At 33.3% G+C, this 22,272-nt stretch overlaps 15 non-coding genes across 15 annotated transcripts; 6 read left to right on the top strand and 9 right to left on the bottom strand.

The window, feature by feature from the left end:
• Positions 1-578: 578 nt before the first annotated feature.
• On the bottom strand, positions 579-650 carry TRNAQ-CUG (transfer RNA glutamine (anticodon CUG)). Its single transcript has one exon. It is a non-coding gene; the product is annotated as a tRNA-Gln (tRNA).
• Positions 651-2,198: 1,548 nt separating this feature from the next.
• On the top strand, positions 2,199-2,270 carry TRNAQ-UUG (transfer RNA glutamine (anticodon UUG)). The gene has a single exon. It is a non-coding gene; the product is annotated as a tRNA-Gln (tRNA).
• Positions 2,271-3,095: 825 nt separating this feature from the next.
• TRNAQ-CUG (transfer RNA glutamine (anticodon CUG)) lies at positions 3,096-3,167 on the bottom strand. Its single transcript has one exon. It is a non-coding gene; the product is annotated as a tRNA-Gln (tRNA).
• Positions 3,168-4,715: 1,548 nt separating this feature from the next.
• On the top strand, positions 4,716-4,787 carry TRNAQ-UUG (transfer RNA glutamine (anticodon UUG)). The gene has a single exon. It is a non-coding gene; the product is annotated as a tRNA-Gln (tRNA).
• An 826-nt stretch (positions 4,788-5,613) lies between these two features.
• TRNAQ-CUG (transfer RNA glutamine (anticodon CUG)) lies at positions 5,614-5,685 on the bottom strand. The gene has a single exon. It is a non-coding gene; the product is annotated as a tRNA-Gln (tRNA).
• A 2,445-nt stretch (positions 5,686-8,130) lies between these two features.
• TRNAQ-CUG (transfer RNA glutamine (anticodon CUG)) lies at positions 8,131-8,202 on the bottom strand. Its single transcript has one exon. It is a non-coding gene; the product is annotated as a tRNA-Gln (tRNA).
• Positions 8,203-9,750: 1,548 nt separating this feature from the next.
• Positions 9,751-9,822, top strand: TRNAQ-UUG (transfer RNA glutamine (anticodon UUG)). The gene has a single exon. It is a non-coding gene; the product is annotated as a tRNA-Gln (tRNA).
• Positions 9,823-10,648: 826 nt separating this feature from the next.
• Positions 10,649-10,720, bottom strand: TRNAQ-CUG (transfer RNA glutamine (anticodon CUG)). The gene has a single exon. It is a non-coding gene; the product is annotated as a tRNA-Gln (tRNA).
• Positions 10,721-12,268: 1,548 nt separating this feature from the next.
• TRNAQ-UUG (transfer RNA glutamine (anticodon UUG)) lies at positions 12,269-12,340 on the top strand. Its single transcript has one exon. It is a non-coding gene; the product is annotated as a tRNA-Gln (tRNA).
• Positions 12,341-13,166: 826 nt separating this feature from the next.
• TRNAQ-CUG (transfer RNA glutamine (anticodon CUG)) lies at positions 13,167-13,238 on the bottom strand. Its single transcript has one exon. It is a non-coding gene; the product is annotated as a tRNA-Gln (tRNA).
• A 2,445-nt stretch (positions 13,239-15,683) lies between these two features.
• TRNAH-AUG (transfer RNA histidin (anticodon AUG)) lies at positions 15,684-15,755 on the bottom strand. The gene has a single exon. It is a non-coding gene; the product is annotated as a tRNA-His (tRNA).
• A 1,548-nt stretch (positions 15,756-17,303) lies between these two features.
• TRNAQ-UUG (transfer RNA glutamine (anticodon UUG)) lies at positions 17,304-17,375 on the top strand. Its single transcript has one exon. It is a non-coding gene; the product is annotated as a tRNA-Gln (tRNA).
• An 826-nt stretch (positions 17,376-18,201) lies between these two features.
• Positions 18,202-18,273, bottom strand: TRNAQ-CUG (transfer RNA glutamine (anticodon CUG)). The gene has a single exon. It is a non-coding gene; the product is annotated as a tRNA-Gln (tRNA).
• A 1,548-nt stretch (positions 18,274-19,821) lies between these two features.
• TRNAQ-UUG (transfer RNA glutamine (anticodon UUG)) lies at positions 19,822-19,893 on the top strand. The gene has a single exon. It is a non-coding gene; the product is annotated as a tRNA-Gln (tRNA).
• Positions 19,894-20,719: 826 nt separating this feature from the next.
• On the bottom strand, positions 20,720-20,791 carry TRNAQ-CUG (transfer RNA glutamine (anticodon CUG)). Its single transcript has one exon. It is a non-coding gene; the product is annotated as a tRNA-Gln (tRNA).
• Between the last annotated feature and the right edge of the window lie 1,481 nt (positions 20,792-22,272).

Consider the following 22,272-nt stretch of genomic DNA (forward strand, 5'->3'; position numbering starts at 1 on the left):
TACTGTTATTGATAAGGGGAACACGGAACTTTTTTAATTGGAAAGCCTTCATTAAAAGAAAACTTGAGGAATCAAATTGTGTATTTTGGGGACAGAAGAGATGAACTTTTAAATAACAATCTTGAAATTAAGACACACAGATATTTACACTCTGTTTTTCTAAAGTAGATCCATAACCACAAAGTAGAATCTTTCGAAAGACATGTCAAATGTATTAATCTGAATTCCTCTTTCAAAGAAATTCACAATTAAATGCACTGTGTAAGTCAAGAATGTTGTCAGATAAGAAATCAGCAAAATTAACTATCTTATTACTGATCATAAAGATGAGAAAGGAAAATAACCTCTTGCTTAAATTGTGGATGGGAAAGAACAGTTTTTAGTTTTCAGCTTCAGTACTTATGTTTATGAATAATTCATTTCTTTATATTGTATTATCACTATCTAGATGGATATAGCTATGTGTACATAGATACATACTTATACGTTGATAAGTTTCAGTATAAAACTTTGACGTTATGTTTTTCCAAGTCCAAATTCTAAGAAATTAGTGAAATATTAAATCTCATAATTCAAGCAGGTCCCACCGAGATTTAAACTCGGATCGCTGGATTCAGAGTCCAGAGTGCTAACCATTACACCATGGAACCCTGCCATACATGAGGGATTTTTCCATTGAGACAAAAGAGAGCGCATCAGTGCGGGGGCTTTTCTTACATTGATGAAAAGATATCTCAGTTGAATGCTCATAGTGTAAAGAGCTATAATGTGATTTGATTCTTTTCAGCTGCATTCTCCATAACAGTGTTAAATGTGCAAACGTTTATCAGGAAATGCAATTTACAAAATAATGATCATATTTGACTGAAGAATATTAAAACATTCTACATTTCCGAACTACTACATCCATTTCTCTGTCTCTCACATGGGTGGCTCCAAAGAGCAACGCTTGGCACTTTGGACTTTGCATGCAAAGGTACCAGTCCAATTCTTTGAGGTACTATTTTACTAATCTCGACCTTTTACATTTCTGTCATCTTTTGTTATTGATAGCTCCAATCCAACACCAGTAGGTTGAAAGAGACAAATGTTGACTCCTTTCAAAATGTCCAACAGCTTGAACAAGTTACAGAAATACGAACTTTATAATACACATAACATCACATTCCTACACAAAATAGTGCGACATTACAAAATCCTATCCTGTTTTTCTCAAATGCATATCAGAGGGCTGATTCCCAGCATTCCTTTTTGAAGATTTCCACACTATTGATAAGGCGAACATAGCACATTTTGAAAGAGATGTGTTCTTAAATCAAACCTAGAGAACCACAATGACGGTATCATTCAGATAGTACAAATGTTTTTTGTATATTAGTATGGAAATTTTGAAATAAAACATTTCTCATGCTGATTTTCAACAGTCGATCTGCAATCATGAAATATAAGCTTTTGCTTGGAGGCCTCAAAGGTACTGATCTAATTTTCTTTTTTAGAATTATTCACAGATCGTATGATATGCTTTGTACAAATCAACTATGTTGTTAGATCAAAATTGATTAAAAAGTGACTATCTCAATTTCAGGACATATAGAAGAGGAAGGAGAAGAAGCTCATGTTTCAAATGCGGAGAGGCAACAACTGTTCATTATTTTCACCTCTATTAATTATATGTATTTTTATAATGTATATATTTATATTTTCCGATAAATATACATAGACATATAGCGATATATAGGGAGATACATACATATAAGTTGATACGTACAAGTTTATAAGTAAATGAGATGTTTTTCCAATTAATACTTCTAAGAACTGAATGGAAAAAAAATCGTAAAGTTTAGATAAGTCCCACTGAGCTTTGTACTTAGATCCCTGTTTTCAGAGTCCAGATTGACAAGCATAACACCATCAACCCACCTGTACCAGGTTGAGCTTTCCATTTTGGCAGAAGAGATTGCATTCACGGGGGAATCTTATCTTTTATTGCAAAATCTTATCTCACATAAAAAGTACTGTTCAACAGAGTCATAGCGTTACTTGAGTCCTTTGTGCAACATCCTTCCCTAACATAGTTCAATAGGCAAAAGTTGAACAGAATAGAAAAGTTATATAATTCTGTTTGTCTTTGACTGTAGAAAATAAAAAATGTGAAATGTCCACATTGCTGCAGCAATTTGCTCCCCTGTCACATGGGAGGTTCCATGGTGTAATGGTTAGCACTTTGGACTTTGAATCCAAGGATCCGAGTTCAAATCTCGGTGGGACCACTTTCATGACTTATGACCAAATCTTTTTCTGTCAAGTGTATTCATAAATATCATAAATCTAACACGGGTAGAGTGAAACATTGATTTATTGATTGTATTTTTAAAGTCTATTTGATGTGAGCAAATGATAGAACTTTTAGAAAACATGGAAATAAAATGGCTCAAAATAATGAGATATTTTGTGAGCTGACTCTGTTTTCTCAACTCATCACAAGAGGCTGATCCAAGATATTACTTGTTTAAATCTTACTGTTATGGATAAGGGGAACACGGAACTTTTTTAATTGGAAAGCCTTCATTAAAAGAAAACTTGAGGAATCAAATTGTGTATTTTGGGGACAGAAGAGATGAACTTTTAAATAACAATCTTGAAATTAAGACACACAGATATTTACACTCTGTTTTTCTAAAGTAGATCCATAACCACAAAGTAGAATCTTTCGAAAGACATGTCAAATGTATTAATCTGAATTCCTCTTTCAAAGAAATTCACAATTAAATGCACTGTGTAAGTCAAGAATGTTGTCAGATAAGAAATCAGCAAAATGAACTATCTTATTACTGATCATAAAGATGAGAAAGGAAAAGAACCTCTTGCTTAAATTGTGGATGGGAAAGAACAGTTTTTAGTTTTCAGCTTCAGTACTTATGTTTATGAATAATTCATTTCTTTATATTGTATTATCACTATCTAGATGGATATAGCCATGTGTACATAGATACATACTTATACGTTGATAAGTTTCAGTATAAAACTTTGACGTTATGTTTTTCCAAGTCCAAATTCTAAGAAATTAGTGAAATATTAAATCTCATAATTCAAGCAGGTCCCACCGAGATTTGAACTCGGATCACTGGATTCAGAGTCCAGAGTGCTAACCATTACACCATGGAACCCTGCCATACATGAGGGATTTTTCCATTGAGACAAAAGAGAGCACATCAGTGCGGGGGCTTTTCTTACATTGATGAAAAGATATCTCAGTTGAATGCTCATAGTGTAAAGAGCTATAATGTGATTTGATTCTTTTCAGCTGCATTCTCCATAACAGTGTTAAATGTGCAAACGTTTATCAGGAAATGCAATTTACAAAATAATGATCATATTTGACTGAAGAATATTAAAACATTCTACATTTCCGAACTACTACATCCATTTCTCTGTCTCTCACATGGGTGGCTCCAAAGAGCAACACTTGGCACTTTGGACTTTGCATGCAAAGGTACCAGTCCAATTCTTTGAGGTACTATTTTACTAATCTCGACCTTTTACATTTCTGTCATCTTTTGTTATTGATAGCTCCAATCCAACACCAGTAGGTTGAAAGAGACAAATGTTGACTCCTTTCAAAATGTCCAACAGCTTGAACAAGTTACAGAAATACGAACTTTATAATACACATAACATCACATTCCTACACAAAATAGTGCGACATTACAAAATCCTATCCTGTTTTTCTCAAATGCATTTCAGAGGGCTGATTCCCAGCATTCCTTTTTGAAGATTTCCACACTATTGATAAGGCGAACATAGCACATTTTGAAAGAGATGTGTTCTTAAATCAAACCTAGAGAACCACAATGACGGTATCATTCAGATAGTACAAATGTTTTTTGTATATTAGTATGGAAATTGTGAAATAAAACATTTCTCATGCTGATTTTCAACAGTCGATCTGCAATCATGAAATATAAGCTTTTGCTTGGAGGCCTCAAAGGTACTGATCTAATTTTCTTTTTTAGAATTATTCACAGATCGTATGATATGCTTTGTACAAATCAACTATGTTGTTAGATCAAAATTGATTAAAAAGTGACTATCTCAATTTCAGGACATATAGAAGAGGAAGGAGAAGAGGCTCATGTTTCAAATGCGGACAGGCAACAACTGTTCATTATTTTCACCTCTATTAATTATATGTATTTTTATAATGTATATATTTATATTTTCCGATAAATATACATAGACATATAGCGATATATAGGGAGATACATACATATAAGTTGATACGTACAAGTTTATAAGTAAATGAGATGTTTTTCCAATTAATACTTCTAAGAACTGAATGGAAAAAAAATCGTAAAGTTTAGATAAGTCCCACTGAGCTTTGTACTTAGATCCCTGTTTTCAGAGTCCAGATTGACAAGCATAACACCATCAACCCACCTGTACCAGGTTGAGCTTTCCATTTTGGCAGAAGAGATTGCATTCACGGGGTAATCTTATCTTTTATTGCAAAATCTTATCTCACATAAAAAGTACTGTTCAACAGAGTCATAGCGTTACTTGAGTCCTTTGTGCAACATCCTTCCCTAACATAGTTCAATAGGCAAAAGTTGAACAGAATAGAAAAGTTATATAATTCTGTTTGTCTTTGACTGTAGAAAATAAAAAATGTGAAATGTCCACATTGCTGCAGCAATTTGCTCCCCTGTCACATGGGAGGTTCCATGGTGTAATGGTTAGCACTTTGGACTTTGAATCCAAGGATCCGAGTTCAAATCTCGGTGGGACCACTTTCATGACTTATGACCAAATCTTTTTCTGTCAAGTGTATTCATAAATATCATAAATCTAACACGGGTAGAGTGAAACATTGATTTATTGATTGTATTTTTAAAGTCTATTTGATGTGAGCAAATGATAGAACTTTTAGAAAACATGGAAATAAAATGGCTCAAAATAATGAGATATTTTGTGAGCTGACTCTGTTTTCTCAACTCATCACAAGAGGCTGATCCAAGATATTACTTGTTTAAAAACTTACTGTTATTGATAAGGGGAACACAGAACTTTTTTAATTGGAAAGCCTTCATTAAAAGAAAACTTGATGAATCAAATTGTGTATTTTGGGGACAGAAGAGATGAACTTTTAAATAACAATCTTGAAATTAAGACACACAGATATTTACACTCTGTTTTTCTAAAGTAGATCCATAACCACAAAGTAGAATCTTTCGAAAGACATGTCAAATGTATTAATCTGAATTCCTCTTTCAAAGAAATTCACAATTAAATGCTCTGTGTAAGTCAAGAATGTTGTCAGATAAGAAATCAGCAAAATGAACTATCTTATTACTGATCATAAAGATGAGAAAGGAAAAGAACCTCTTGCTTAAATTGTGGATGGGAAAGAACAGTTTTTAGTTTTCAGCTTCAGTACTTATGTTTATGAATAATTCATTTCTTTATATTGTATTATCACTATCTAGATGGATATAGCCATGTGTACATAGATACATACTTATACGTTGATAAGTTTCAGTATAAAACTTTGACGTTATGTTTTTCCAAGTCCAAATTCTAAGAAATTAGTGAAATATTAAATCTCATAATTCAAGCAGGTCCCACCGAGATTTGAACTCGGATCGCTGGATTCAGAGTCCATAGTGCTAACCATTACACCATGGAACCCTGCCATACATGAGGGATTTTTCCATTGAGACAAAAGAGAGCGCATCAGTGCGGGGGCTTTTCTTACATTGATGAAAAGATATCTCAGTTGAATGCTCATAGTGTAAAGAGCTATAATGTGATTTGATTCTTTTCAGCTGCATTCTCCATAACAGTGTTAAATGTGCAAACGTTTATCAGGAAATGCAATTTACAAAATAATGATCATATTTGACTGAAGAATATTAAAACATTCTACATTTCCAAACTACTACATCCATTTCTCTGTCTCTCACATGGGTGGCTCCAAAGAGCAACGCTTGGCACTTTGGACTTTGCATGCAAAGGTACCAGTCCAATTCTTTGAGGTACTATTTTACTAATCTCGACCTTTTACATTTCTGTCATCTTTTGTTATTGATAGCTCCAATCCAACACCAGTAGGTTGAAAGAGACAAATGTTGACTCCTTTCAAAATGTCCAACAGCTTGAACAAGTTACAGAAATACGAACTTTATAATACACATAACATCACATTCCTACACAAAATAGTGCGACATTACAAAATCCTATCCTGTTTTTCTCAAATGCATTTCAGAGGGCTGATTCCCAGCATTCCTTTTTGAAGATTTCCACACTATTGATAAGGCGAATATAGCACATTTTGAAAGAGATGTGTTCTTAAATCAAACCTAGAGAACCACAATGACGGTATCATTCAGATAGTACAAATGTTTTTTGTATATTAGTATGGAAATTGTGAAATAAAACATTTCTCATGCTGATTTTCAACAGTCGATCTGCAATCATGAAATATAAGCTTTTGCTTGGAGGCCTCAAAGGTACTGATCTAATTTTCTTTTTTAGAATTATTCACAGATCGTATGATATGCTTTGTACAAATCAACTATGTTGTTAGATCAAAATTGATTAAAAAGTGACTATCTCAATTTCAGGACATATAGAAGAGGAAGGAGAAGAGGCTCATGTTTCAAATGCGGACAGGCAACAACTGTTCATTATTTTCACCTCTATTAATTATATGTATTTTTATAATGTATATATTTATATTTTCCGATAAATATACATAGACATATAGCGATATATAGGGAGATACATACATATAAGTTGATACGTACAAGTTTATAAGTAAATGAGATGTTTTTCCAATTAATACTTCTAAGAACTGAATGGAAAAAAAATCGTAAAGTTTAGATAAGTCCCACTGAGCTTTGTACTTAGATCCCTGTTTTCAGAGTCCAGATTGACAAGCATAACACCATCAACCCACCTGTACCAGGTTGAGCTTTCCATTTTGGCAGAAGAGATTGCATTCACGGGGGAATCTTATCTTTTATTGCAAAATCTTATCTCACATAAAAAGTACTGTTCAACAGAGTCATAGCGTTACTTGAGTCCTTTGTGCAACATCCTTCCCTAACATAGTTCAATAGGCAAAAGTTGAACAGAATAGAAAAGTTATATAATTCTGTTTGTCTTTGACTGTGGAAAATAAAAAATGTGAAATGTCCACATTGCTGCAGCAATTTGCTCCCCTGTCACATGGGAGGTTCCATGGTGTAATGGTTAGTACTTTGGACTTTGAATCCAAGGATCCGAGTTCAAATCTCAGTGGGACCACTTTCATGACTTATGACCAAATCTTTTTCTGTCAAGTGTATTCATAAATATCATAAATCTAACATGGGTAGAGTGAAACATTGATTTATTGATTGTATTTTTAAAGTCTATTTGATGTGAGCAAATGATAGAACTTTTAGAAAACATGGAAATAAAATGGCTCAAAATAATGAGATATTTTGTGAGCTGACTCTGTTTTCTCAACTCATCACAAGAGGCTGATCCAAGATATTACTTGTTTAAATCTTACTGTTATTGATAAGGGGAACACGGAACTTTTTTAATTGGAAAGCCTTCATTAAAAGAAAACTTGAGGAATCAAATTGTGTATTTTGGGGACAGAAGAGATGAACTTTTAAATAACAATCTTGAAATTAAGACACACAGATATTTACACTCTGTTTTTCTAAAGTAGATCCATAACCACAAAGTAGAATCTTTCGAAAGACATGTCAAATGTATTAATCTGAATTCCTCTTTCAAAGAAATTCACAATTAAATGCACTGTGTAAGTCAAGAATGTTGTCAGATAAGAAATCAGCAAAATTAACTATCTTATTACTGATCATAAAGATGAGAAAGGAAAATAACCTCTTGCTTAAATTGTGGATGGGAAAGAACAGTTTTTAGTTTTCAGCTTCAGTACTTATGTTTATGAATAATTCATTTCTTTATATTGTATTATCACTATCTAGATGGATATAGCCATGTGTACATAGATACATACTTATACGTTGATAAGTTTCAGTATAAAACTTTGACGTTATGTTTTTCCAAGTCCAAATTCTAAGAAATTAGTGAAATATTAAATCTCATAATTCAAGCAGGTCCCACCGAGATTTAAACTCGGATCGCTGGATTCAGAGTCCAGAGTGCTAACCATTACACCATGGAACCCTGCCATACATGAGGGATTTTTCCATTGAGACAAAAGAGAGCGCATCAGTGCGGGGGCTTTTCTTACATTGATGAAAAGATATCTCAGTTGAATGCTCATAGTGTAAAGAGCTATAATGTGATTTGATTCTTTTCAGCTGCATTCTCCATAACAGTGTTAAATGTGCAAACGTTTATCAGGAAATGCAATTTACAAAATAATGATCATATTTGACTGAAGAATATTAAAACATTCTACATTTCCAAACTACTACATCCATTTCTCTGTCTCTCACATGGGTGGCTCCAAAGAGCAACAGTTGGCACTTTGGACTTTGCATGCAAAGGTACCAGTCCAATTGTTTGAGGTACTATTTTACTAATCTCGACCTTTTACATTTCTGTCATCTTTTGTTATTGATAGCTCCAATCCAACACCAGTAGGTTGAAAGAGAAAAATGTTGAATCCTTTCAAAATGTCCAACAGCTTGAACAAGTTACAGAAATACGAACTTTATAATACACATAACATCACATTCCTACACAAAATAGTGCGACATTACAAAATCCTATCCTGTTTTTCTCAAATGCATTTCAGAGGGCTGATTCTCAGCATTCCTTTTTGAAGATTTCCACACTATTGATAAGGCGAACATAGCACATTTTGAAAGAGATGTGTTCTTAAATCAAACCTAGAGAACCACAATGACGGTATCATTCAGATAGTACAAATGTTTTTTGTATATTAGTATGGAAATTGTGAAATAAAACATTTCTCATGCTGATTTTCAACAGTCGATCTGCAATCATGAAATATAAGCTTTTGCTTGGAGGCCTCAAAGGTACTGATCTAATTTTCTTTTTTAGAATTATTCACAGATCGTATGATATGCTTTGTACAAATCAACTATGTTGTTAGATCAAAATTGATTAAAAAGTGACTATCTCAATTTCAGGACATATAGAAGAGGAAGGAGAAGAAGCTCATGTTTCAAATGCGGAGAGGCAACAACTGTTCATTATTTTCACCTCTATTAATTATATGTATTTTTATAATGTATATATTTATATTTTCCAATAAATATACATAGACATATAGCGATATATAGGGAGATACATACATATAAGTTGATACGTACAAGTTTATAAGTAAATGAGATGTTTTTCCAATTAATACTTCTAAGAACTGAATGGAAAAAAAATCGTAAAGTTTAGATAAGTCCCACTGAGCTTTGTACTTAGATCCCTGTTTTCAGAGTCCAGATTGACAAGCATAACACCATCAACCCACCTGTACCAGGTTGAGCTTTCCATTTTGGCAGAAGAGATTGCATTCACGGGGGAATCTTATCTTTTATTGCAAAATCTTATCTCACATAAAAAGTACTGTTCAACAGAGTCATAGCGTTACTTGAGTCCTTTGTGCAACATCCTTCCCTAACATAGTTCAATAGGCAAAAGTTGAACAGAATAGAAAAGTTATATAATTCTGTTTGTCTTTGACTGTAGAAAATAAAAAATGTGAAATGTCCACATTGCTGCAGCAATTTGCTCCCCTGTCACATGGGAGGTTCCATGGTGTAATGGTTAGCACTTTGGACTTTGAATCCAAGGATCCGAGTTCAAATCTCGGTGGGACCACTTTCATGACTTATGACCAAATCTTTTTCTGTCAAGTGTATTCATAAATATCATAAATCTAACACGGGTAGAGTGAAACATTGATTTATTGATTGTATTTTTAAAGTCTATTTGATGTGAGCAAATGATAGAACTTTTAGAAAACATGGAAATAAAATGGCTCAAAATAATGAGATATTTTGTGAGCTGACTCTGTTTTCTCAACTCATCACAAGAGGCTGATCCAAGATATTACTTGTTTAAAAACTTACTGTTATTGATAAGGGGAACACGGAACTTTTTTAATTGGAAAGCCTTCATTAAAAGAAAACTTGAGGAATCAAATTGTGTATTTTGGGGACAGAAGAGATGAACTTTTAAATAACAATCTTGAAATTAAGACACACAGATATTTACACTCTGTTTTTCTAAAGTAGATCCATAACCACAAAGTAGAATCTTTCGAAAGACATGTCAAATGTATTAATCTGAATTCCTCTTTCAAAGAAATTCACAATTAAATGCTCTGTGTAAGTCAAGAATGTTGTCAGATAAGAAATCAGCAAAATGAACTATCTTATTACTGATCATAAAGATGAGAAAGGAAAAGAACCTCTTGCTTAAATTGTGGATGGGAAAGAACAGTTTTTAGTTTTCAGCTTCAGTACTTATGTTTATGAATAATTCATTTCTTTATATTGTATTATCACTATCTAGATGGATATAGCCATGTGTACATAGATACATACTTATACGTTGATAAGTTTCAGTATAAAACTTTGACGTTATGTTTTTCCAAGTCCAAATTCTAAGAAATTAGTGAAATATTAAATCTCATAATTCAAGCAGGTCCCACCGAGATTTGAACTCGGATCGCTGGATTCAGAGTCCATAGTGCTAACCATTACACCATGGAACCCTGCCATACATGAGGGATTTTTCCATTGAGACAAAAGAGAGCGCATCAGTGCGGGGGCTTTTCTTACATTGATGAAAAGATATCTCAGTTGAATGCTCATAGTGTAAAGAGCTATAATGTGATTTGATTCTTTTCAGCTGCATTCTCCATAACAGTGTTAAATGTGCAAACGTTTATCAGGAAATGCAATTTACAAAATAATGATCATATTTGACTGAAGAATATTAAAACATTCTACATTTCCAAACTACTACATCCATTTCTCTGTCTCTCACATGGGTGGCTCCAAAGAGCAACGCTTGGCACTTTGGACTTTGCATGCAAAGGTACCAGTCCAATTCTTTGAGGTACTATTTTACTAATCTCGACCTTTTACATTTCTGTCATCTTTTGTTATTGATAGCTCCAATCCAACACCAGTAGGTTGAAAGAGACAAATGTTGACTCCTTTCAAAATGTCCAACAGCTTGAACAAGTTACAGAAATACGAACTTTATAATACACATAACATCACATTCCTACACAAAATAGTGCGACATTACAAAATCCTATCCTGTTTTTCTCAAATGCATTTCAGAGGGCTGATTCCCAGCATTCCTTTTTGAAGATTTCCACACTATTGATAAGGCGAATATAGCACATTTTGAAAGAGATGTGTTCTTAAATCAAACCTAGAGAACCACAATGACGGTATCATTCAGATAGTACAAATGTTTTTTGTATATTAGTATGGAAATTGTGAAATAAAACATTTCTCATGCTGATTTTCAACAGTCGATCTGCAATCATGAAATATAAGCTTTTGCTTGGAGGCCTGAAAGGTACTGATCTAATTTTCTTTTTTAGAATTATTCACAGATCGTATGATATGCTTTGTACAAATCAACTATGTTGTTAGATCAAAATTGATTAAAAAGTGACTATCTCAATTTCAGGACATATAGAAGAGGAAGGAGAAGAAGCTCATGTTTCAAATGCGGAGAGGCAACAACTGTTCATTATTTTCACCTCTATTAATTATATGTATTTTTATAATGTATATATTTATATTTTCCAATAAATATACATAGACATATAGCGATATATAGGGAGATACATACATATAAGTTGATACGTACAAGTTTATAAGTAAATGAGATGTTTTTCCAATTAATACTTCTAAGAACTGAATGGAAAAAAAATCGTAAAGTTTAGATAAGTCCCACTGAGCTTTGTACTTAGATCCCTGTTTTCAGAGTCCAGATTGACAAGCATAACACCATCAACCCACCTGTACCAGGTTGAGCTTTCCATTTTGGCAGAAGAGATTGCATTCACGGGGTAATCTTATCTTTTATTGCAAAATCTTATCTCACATAAAAAGTACTGTTCAACAGAGTCATAGCGTTACTTGAGTCCTTTGTGCAACATCCTTCCCTAACATAGTGCAATAGGCAAAAGTTGAACAGAATAGAAAAGTTATATAATTCTGTTTGTCTTTGACTGTAGAAAATAAAAAATGTGAAATGTCCACATTGCTGCAGCAATTTGCTCCCCTGTCACATGGGAGGTTCCATGGTGTAATGGTTAGCACTTTGGACTTTGAATCCAAGGATCCGAGTTCAAATCTCGGTGGGACCACTTTCATGACTTATGACCAAATCTTTTTCTGTCAAGTGTATTCATAAATATCATAAATCTAACACGGGTAGAGTGAAACATTGATTTATTGATTGTATTTTTAAAGTCTATTTGATGTGAGCAAATGATAGAACTTTTAGAAAACATGGAAATAAAATGGCTCAAAATAATGAGATATTTTGTGAGCTGACTCTGTTTTCTCAACTCATCACAAGAGGCTGATCCAAGATATTACTTGTTTAAAAACTTACTGTTATTGATAAGGGGAACACGGAACTTTTTTAATTGGAAAGCCTTCATTAAAAGAAAACTTGAGGAATCAAATTGTGTATTTTGGGGACAGAAGAGATGAACTTTTAAATAACAATCTTGAAATTAAGACACACAGATATTTACACTCTGTTTTTCTAAAGTAGATCCATAACCACAAAGTAGAATCTTTCGAAAGACATGTCAAATGTATTAATCTGAATTCCTCTTTCAAAGAAATTCACAATTAAATGCTCTGTGTAAGTCAAGAATGTTGTCAGATAAGAAATCAGCAAAATGAACTATCTTATTACTGATCATAAAGATGAGAAAGGAAAAGAACCTCTTGCTTAAATTGTGGATGGGAAAGAACAGTTTTTAGTTTTCAGCTTCAGTACTTATGTTTATGAATAATTCATTTCTTTATATTGTATTATCACTATCTAGATGGATATAGCCATGTGTACATAGATACATACTTATACGTTGATAAGTTTCAGTATAAAACTTTGACGTTATGTTTTTCCAAGTCCAAATTCTAAGAAATTAGTGAAATATTAAATCTCATAATTCAAGCAGGTCCCACCGAGATTTGAACTCGGATCGCTGGATTCAGAGTCCATAGTGCTAACCATTACACCATGGAACCCTGCCATACATGAGGGATTTTTCCATTGAGACAAAAGAGAGCGCATCAGTGCGGGGGCTTTTCTTACATTGATGAAAAGATATCTCAGTTGAATGCTCATAGTGTAAAGAGCTATAATGTGATTTGATTCTTTTCAGCTGCATTCTCCATAACAGTGTTAAATGTGCAAACGTTTATCAGGAAATGCAATTTACAAAATAATGATCATATTTGACTGAAGAATATTAAAACATTCTACATTTCCAAACTACTACATCCATTTCTCTGTCTCTCACATGGGTGGCTCCAAAGAGCAACGCTTGGCACTTTGGACTTTGCATGCAAAGGTACCAGTCCAATTCTTTGAGGTACTATTTTACTAATCTCGACCTTTTACATTTCTGTCATCTTTTGTTATTGATAGCTCCAATCCAACACCAGTAGGTTGAAAGAGACAAATGTTGACTCCTTTCAAAATGTCCAACAGCTTGAACAAGTTACAGAAATACGAACTTTATAATACACATAACATCACATTCCTACACAAAATAGTGCGACATTACAAAATCCTATCCTGTTTTTCTCAAATGCATTTCAGAGGGCTGATTCCCAGCATTCCTTTTTGAAGATTTCCACACTATTGATAAGGCGAATATAGCACATTTTGAAAGAGATGTGTTCTTAAATCAAACCTAGAGAACCACAATGACGGTATCATTCAGATAGTACAAATGTTTTTTGTATATTAGTATGGAAATTGTGAAATAAAACATTTCTCATGCTGATTTTCAACAGTCGATCTGCAATCATGAAATATAAGCTTTTGCTTGGAGGCCTCAAAGGTACTGATCTAATTTTCTTTTTTAGAATTATTCACAGATCGTATGATATGCTTTGTACAAATCAACTATGTTGTTAGATCAAAATTGATTAAAAAGTGACTATCTCAATTTCAGGACATATAGAAGAGGAAGGAGAAGAGGCTCATGTTTCAAATGCGGACAGGCAACAACTGTTCATTATTTTCACCTCTATTAATTATATGTATTTTTATAATGTATATATTTATATTTTCCGATAAATATACATAGACATATAGCGATATATAGGGAGATACATACATATAAGTTGATACGTACAAGTTTATAAGTAAATGAGATGTTTTTCCAATTAATACTTCTAAGAACTGAATGGAAAAAAAATCGTAAAGTTTAGATAAGTCCCACTGAGCTTTGTACTTAGATCCCTGTTTTCAGAGTCCAGATTGACAAGCATAACAGCATCAACCCACCTGTACCAGGTTGAGCTTTCCATTTTGGCAGAAGAGATTGCATTCACGGGGGAATCTTATCTTTTATTGCAAAATCTTATCTCACATAAAAAGTACTGTTCAACAGAGTCATAGCGTTACTTGAGTCCTTTGTGCAACATCCTTCCCTAACATAGTTCAATAGGCAAAAGTTGAACAGAATAGAAAAGTTATATAATTCTGTTTGTCTTTGACTGTGGAAAATAAAAAATGTGAAATGTCCACATTGCTGCAGCAATTTGCTCCCCTGTCACATGGGAGGTTCCATGGTGTAATGGTTAGTACTTTGGACTTTGAATCCAAGGATCCGAGTTCAAATCTCAGTGGGACCACTTTCATGACTTATGACCAAATCTTTTTCTGTCAAGTGTATTCATAAATATCATAAATCTAACATGGGTAGAGTGAAACATTGATTTATTGATTGTATTTTTAAAGTCTATTTGATGTGAGCAAATGATAGAACTTTTAGAAAACATGGAAATAAAATGGCTCAAAATAATGAGATATTTTGTGAGCTGACTCTGTTTTCTCAACTCATCACAAGAGGCTGATCCAAGATATTACTTGTTTAAATCTTACTGTTATTGATAAGGGGAACACAGAACTTTTTTAATTGGAAAGCCTTCATTAAAAGAAAACTTGAGGAATCAAATTGTGTATTTTGGGGACAGAAGAGATGAACTTTTAAATAACAATCTTGAAATTAAGACACACAGATATTTACACTCTGTTTTTCTAAAGTAGATCCATAACCACAAAGTAGAATCTTTCGAAAGACATGTCAAATGTATTAATCTGAATTCCTCTTTCAAAGAAATTCACAATTAAATGCACTGTGTAAGTCAAGAATGTTGTCAGATAAGAAATCAGCAAAATTAACTATCTTATTACTGATCATAAAGATGAGAAAGGAAAATAACCTCTTGCTTAAATTGTGGATGGGAAAGAACAGTTTTTAGTTTTCAGCTTCAGTACTTATGTTTATGAATAATTCATTTCTTTATATTGTATTATCACTATCTAGATGGATATAGCCATGTGTACATAGATACATACTTATACGTTGATAAGTTTCAGTATAAAACTTTGACGTTATGTTTTTCCAAGTCCAAATTCTAAGAAATTAGTGAAATATTAAATCTCATAATTCAAGCAGGTCCCACCGAGATTTAAACTCGGATCGCTGGATTCATAGTCCAGAGTGCTAACCATTACACCATGGAACCCTGCCATACATGAGGGATTTTTCCATTGAGACAAAAGAGAGCGCATCAGTGCGGGGGCTTTTCTTACATTGATGAAAAGATATCTCAGTTGAATGCTCATAGTGTAAAGAGCTATAATGTGATTTGATTCTTTTCAGCTGCATTCTCCATAACAGTGTTAAATGTGCAAACGTTTATCAGGAAATGCAATTTACAAAATAATGATCATATTTGACTGAAGAATATTAAAACATTCTACATTTCCAAACTACTACATCCATTTCTCTGTCTCTCACATGGGTGGCTCCAAAGAGCAACAGTTGGCACTTTGGACTTTGCATGCAAAGGTACCAGTCCAATTGTTTGAGGTACTATTTTACTAATCTCGACCTTTTACATTTCTGTCATCTTTTGTTATTGATAGCTCCAATCCAACACCAGTAGGTTGAAAGAGAAAAATGTTGAATCCTTTCAAAATGTCCAACAGCTTGAACAAGTTACAGAAATACGAACTTTATAATACACATAACATCACATTCCTACACAAAATAGTGCGACATTACAAAATCCTATCCTGTTTTTCTCAAATGCATTTCAGAGGGCTGATTCCCAGCATTCCTTTTTGAAGATTTCCACACTATTGATAAGGCGAACATAGCACATTTTGAAAGAGATGTGTTCTTAAATCAAACCTAGAGAACCACAATGACGGTATCATTCAGATAGTACAAATGTTTTTTGTATATTAGTATGGAAATTGTGAAATAAAACATTTCTCATGCTGATTTTCAACAGTCGATCTGCAATCATGAAATATAAGCTTTTGCTTGGAGGCCTCAAAGGTACTGATCTAATTTTCTTTTTTAGAATTATTCACAGATCGTATGATATGCTTTGTACAAATCAACTATGTTGTTAGATCAAAATTGATTAAAAAGTGACTATCTCAATTTCAGGACATATAGAAGAGGAAGGAGAAGAAGCTCATGTTTCAAATGCGGAGAGGCAACAACTGTTCATTATTTTCACCTCTATTAATTATATGTATTTTTATAATGTATATATTTATATTTTCCAATAAATATACATAGACATATAGCGATATATAGGGAGATACATACATATAAGTTGATACGTACAAGTTTATAAGTAAATGAGATGTTTTTCCAATTAATACTTCTAAGAACTGAATGGAAAAAAAATCGTAAAGTTTAGATAAGTCCCACTGAGCTTTGTACTTAGATCCCTGTTTTCAGAGTCCAGATTGACAAGCATAACACCATCAACCCACCTGTACCAGGTTGAGCTTTCCATTTTGGCAGAAGAGATTGCATTCACGGGGGAATCTTATCTTTTATTGCAAAATCTTATCTCACATAAAAAGTACTGTTCAACAGAGTCATAGCGTTACTTGAGTCCTTTGTGCAACATCCTTCCCTAACATAGTTCAATAGGCAAAAGTTGAACAGAATAGAAAAGTTATATAATTCTGTTTGTCTTTGACTGTAGAAAATAAAAAATGTGAAATGTCCACATTGCTGCAGCAATTTGCTCCCCTGTCACATGGGAGGTTCCATGGTGTAATGGTTAGCACTTTGGACTTTGAATCCAAGGATCCGAGTTCAAATCTCGGTGGGACCACTTTCATGACTTATGACCAAATCTTTTTCTGTCAAGTGTATTCATAAATATCATAAATCTAACACGGGTAGAGTGAAACATTGATTTATTGATTGTATTTTTAAAGTCTATTTGATGTGAGCAAATGATAGAACTTTTAGAAAACATGGAAATAAAATGGCTCAAAATAATGAGATATTTTGTGAGCTGACTCTGTTTTCTCAACTCATCACAAGAGGCTGATCCAAGATATTACTTGTTTAAAAACTTACTGTTATTGATAAGGGGAACACGGAACTTTTTTAATTGGAAAGCCTTCATTAAAAGAAAACTTGAGGAATCAAATTGTGTATTTTGGGGACAGAAGAGATGAACTTTTAAATAACAATCTTGAAATTAAGACACACAGATATTTACACTCTGTTTTTCTAAAGTAGATCCATAACCACAAAGTAGAATCTTTCGAAAGACATGTCAAATGTATTAATCTGAATTCCTCTTTCAAAGAAATTCACAATTAAATGCTCTGTGTAAGTCAAGAATGTTGTCAGATAAGAAATCAGCAAAATGAACTATCTTATTACTGATCATAAAGATGAGAAAGGAAAAGAACCTCTTGCTTAAATTGTGGATGGGAAAGAACAGTTTTTAGTTTTCAGCTTCAGTACTTATGTTTATGAATAATTCATTTCTTTATATTGTATTATCACTATCTAGATGGATATAGCCATGTGTACATAGATACATACTTATACGTTGATAAGTTTCAGTATAAAACTTTGACGTTATGTTTTTCCAAGTCCAAATTCTAAGAAATTAGTGAAATATTAAATCTCATAATTCAAGCAGGTCCCACCGAGATTTGAACTCGGATCGCTGGATTCAGAGTCCATAGTGCTAACCATTACACCATGGAACCCTGCCATACATGAGGGATTTTTCCATTGAGACAAAAGAGAGCGCATCAGTGCGGGGGCTTTTCTTACATTGATGAAAAGATATCTCAGTTGAATGCTCATAGTGTAAAGAGCTATAATGTGATTTGATTCTTTTCAGCTGCATTCTCCATAACAGTGTTAAATGTGCAAACGTTTATCAGGAAATGCAATTTACAAAATAATGATCATATTTGACTGAAGAATATTAAAACATTCTACATTTCCAAACTACTACATCCATTTCTCTGTCTCTCACATGGGTGGCTCCAAAGAGCAACGCTTGGCACTTTGGACTTTGCATGCAAAGGTACCAGTCCAATTCTTTGAGGTACTATTTTACTAATCTCGACCTTTTACATTTCTGTCATCTTTTGTTATTGATAGCTCCAATCCAACACCAGTAGGTTGAAAGAGACAAATGTTGACTCCTTTCAAAATGTCCAACAGCTTGAACAAGTTACAGAAATACGAACTTTATAATACACATAACATCACATTCCTACACAAAATAGTGCGACATTACAAAATCCTATCCTGTTTTTCTCAAATGCATTTCAGAGGGCTGATTCCCAGCATTCCTTTTTGAAGATTTCCACACTATTGATAAGGCGAATATAGCACATTTTGAAAGAGATGTGTTCTTAAATCAAACCTAGAGAACCACAATGACGGTATCATTCAGATAGTACAAATGTTTTTTGTATATTAGTATGGAAATTGTGAAATAAAACATTTCTCATGCTGATTTTCAACAGTCGATCTGCAATCATGAAATATAAGCTTTTGCTTGGAGGCCTGAAAGGTACTGATCTAATTTTCTTTTTTAGAATTATTCACAGATCGTATGATATGCTTTGTACAAATCAACTATGTTGTTAGATCAAAATTGATTAAAAAGTGACTATCTCAATTTCAGGACATATAGAAGAGGAAGGAGAAGAAGCTCATGTTTCAAATGCGGAGAGGCAACAACTGTTCATTATTTTCACCTCTATTAATTATATGTATTTTTATAATGTATATATTTATATTTTCCAATAAATATACATAGACATATAGCGATATATAGGGAGATACATACATATAAGTTGATACGTACAAGTTTATAAGTAAATGAGATGTTTTTCCAATTAATACTTCTAAGAACTGAATGGAAAAAAAATCGTAAAGTTTAGATAAGTCCCACTGAGCTTTGTACTTAGATCCCTGTTTTCAGAGTCCAGATTGACAAGCATAACACCATCAACCCACCTGTACCAGGTTGAGCTTTCCATTTTGGCAGAAGAGATTGCATTCACGGGGTAATCTTATCTTTTATTGCAAAATCTTATCTCACATAAAAAGTACTGTTCAACAGAGTCATAGCGTTACTTGAGTCCTTTGTGCAACATCCTTCCCTAACATAGTGCAATAGGCAAAAGTTGAACAGAATAGAAAAGTTATATAATTCTGTTTGTCTTTGACTGTAGAAAATAAAAAATGTGAAATGTCCACATTGCTGCAGCAATTTGCTCCCCTGTCACATGGGAGGTTCCATGGTGTAATGGTTAGCACTTTGGACTTTGAATCCAAGGATCCGAGTTCAAATCTCGGTGGGACCACTTTCATGACTTATGACCAAATCTTTTTCTGTCAAGTGTATTCATAAATATCATAAATCTAACACGGGTAGAGTGAAACATTGATTTATTGATTGTATTTTTAAAGTCTATTTGATGTGAGCAAATGATAGAACTTTTAGAAAACATGGAAATAAAATGGCTCAAAATAATGAGATATTTTGTGAGCTGACTCTGTTTTCTCAACTCATCACAAGAGGCTGATCCAAGATATTACTTGTTTAAAAACTTACTGTTATTGATAAGGGGAACACGGAACTTTTTTAATTGGAAAGCCTTCATTAAAAGAAAACTTGAGGAATCAAATTGTGTATTTTGGGGACAGAAGAGATGAACTTTTAAATAACAATCTTGAAATTAAGACACACAGATATTTACACTCTGTTTTTCTAAAGTAGATCCATAACCACAAAGTAGAATCTTTCGAAAGACATGTCAAATGTATTAATCTGAATTCCTCTTTCAAAGAAATTCACAATTAAATGCTCTGTGTAAGTCAAGAATGTTGTCAGATAAGAAATCAGCAAAATGAACTATCTTATTACTGATCATAAAGATGAGAAAGGAAAAGAACCTCTTGCTTAAATTGTGGATGGGAAAGAACAGTTTTTAGTTTTCAGCTTCAGTACTTATGTTTATGAATAATTCATTTCTTTATATTGTATTATCACTATCTAGATGGATATAGCCATGTGTACATAGATACATACTTATACGTTGATAAGTTTCAGTATAAAACTTTGACGTTATGTTTTTCCAAGTCCAAATTCTAAGAAATTAGTGAAATATTAAATCTCATAATTCAAGCAGGTCCCACCGAGATTTGAACTCGGATCGCTGGATTCAGAGTCCATAGTGCTAACCATTACACCATGGAACCCTGCCATACATGAGGGATTTTTCCATTGAGACAAAAGAGAGCGCATCAGTGCGGGGGCTTTTCTTACATTGATGAAAAGATATCTCAGTTGAATGCTCATAGTGTAAAGAGCTATAATGTGATTTGATTCTTTTCAGCTGCATTCTCCATAACAGTGTTAAATGTGCAAACGTTTATCAGGAAATGCAATTTACAAAATAATGATCATATTTGACTGAAGAATATTAAAACATTCTACATTTCCAAACTACTACATCCATTTCTCTGTCTCTCACATGGGTGGCTCCAAAGAGCAACGCTTGGCACTTTGGACTTTGCATGCAAAGGTACCAGTCCAATTCTTTGAGGTACTATTTTACTAATCTCGACCTTTTACATTTCTGTCATCTTTTGTTATTGATAGCTCCAATCCAACACCAGTAGGTTGAAAGAGACAAATGTTGACTCCTTTCAAAATGTCCAACAGCTTGAACAAGTTACAGAAATACGAACTTTATAATACACATAACATCACATTCCTACACAAAATAGTGCGACATTACAAAATCCTATCCTGTTTTTCTCAAATGCATTTCAGAGGGCTGATTCCCAGCATTCCTTTTTGAAGATTTCCACACTATTGATAAGGCGAATATAGCACATTTTGAAAGAGATGTGTTCTTAAATCAAACCTAGAGAACCACAATGACGGTATCATTCAGATAGTACAAATGTTTTTTGTATATTAGTATGGAAATTGTGAAATAAAACATTTCTCATGCTGATTTTCAACAGTCGATCTGCAATCATGAAATATAAGCTTTTGCTTGGAGGCCTCAAAGGTACTGATCTAATTTTCTTTTTTAGAATTATTCACAGATCGTATGATATGCTTTGTACAAATCAACTATGTTGTTAGATCAAAATTGATTAAAAAGTGACTATCTCAATTTCAGGACATATAGAAGAGGAAGGAGAAGAGGCTCATGTTTCAAATGCGGACAGGCAACAACTGTTCATTATTTTCACCTCTATTAATTATATGTATTTTTATAATGTATATATTTATATTTTCCGATAAATATACATAGACATATAGCGATATATAGGGAGATACATACATATAAGTTGATACGTACAAGTTTATAAGTAAATGAGATGTTTTTCCAATTAATACTTCTAAGAACTGAATGGAAAAAAAATCGTAAAGTTTAGATAAGTCCCACTGAGCTTTGTACTTAGATCCCTGTTTTCAGAGTCCAGATTGACAAGCATAACAGCATCAACCCACCTGTACCAGGTTGAGCTTTCCATTTTGGCAGAAGAGATTGCATTCACGGGGGAATCTTATCTTTTATTGCAAAATCTTATCTCACATAAAAAGTACTGTTCAACAGAGTCATAGCGTTACTTGAGTCCTTTGTGCAACATCCTTCCCTAACATAGTTCAATAGGCAAAAGTTGAACAGAATAGAAAAGTTATATAATTCTGTTTGTCTTTG

This window comes from Lissotriton vulgaris, chromosome 4_1 (genome assembly GCF_964263255.1).
Source record: "Lissotriton vulgaris chromosome 4_1, aLisVul1.2, whole genome shotgun sequence".
Taxonomy (NCBI): Eukaryota; Metazoa; Chordata; class Amphibia; order Caudata; family Salamandridae; genus Lissotriton; species Lissotriton vulgaris.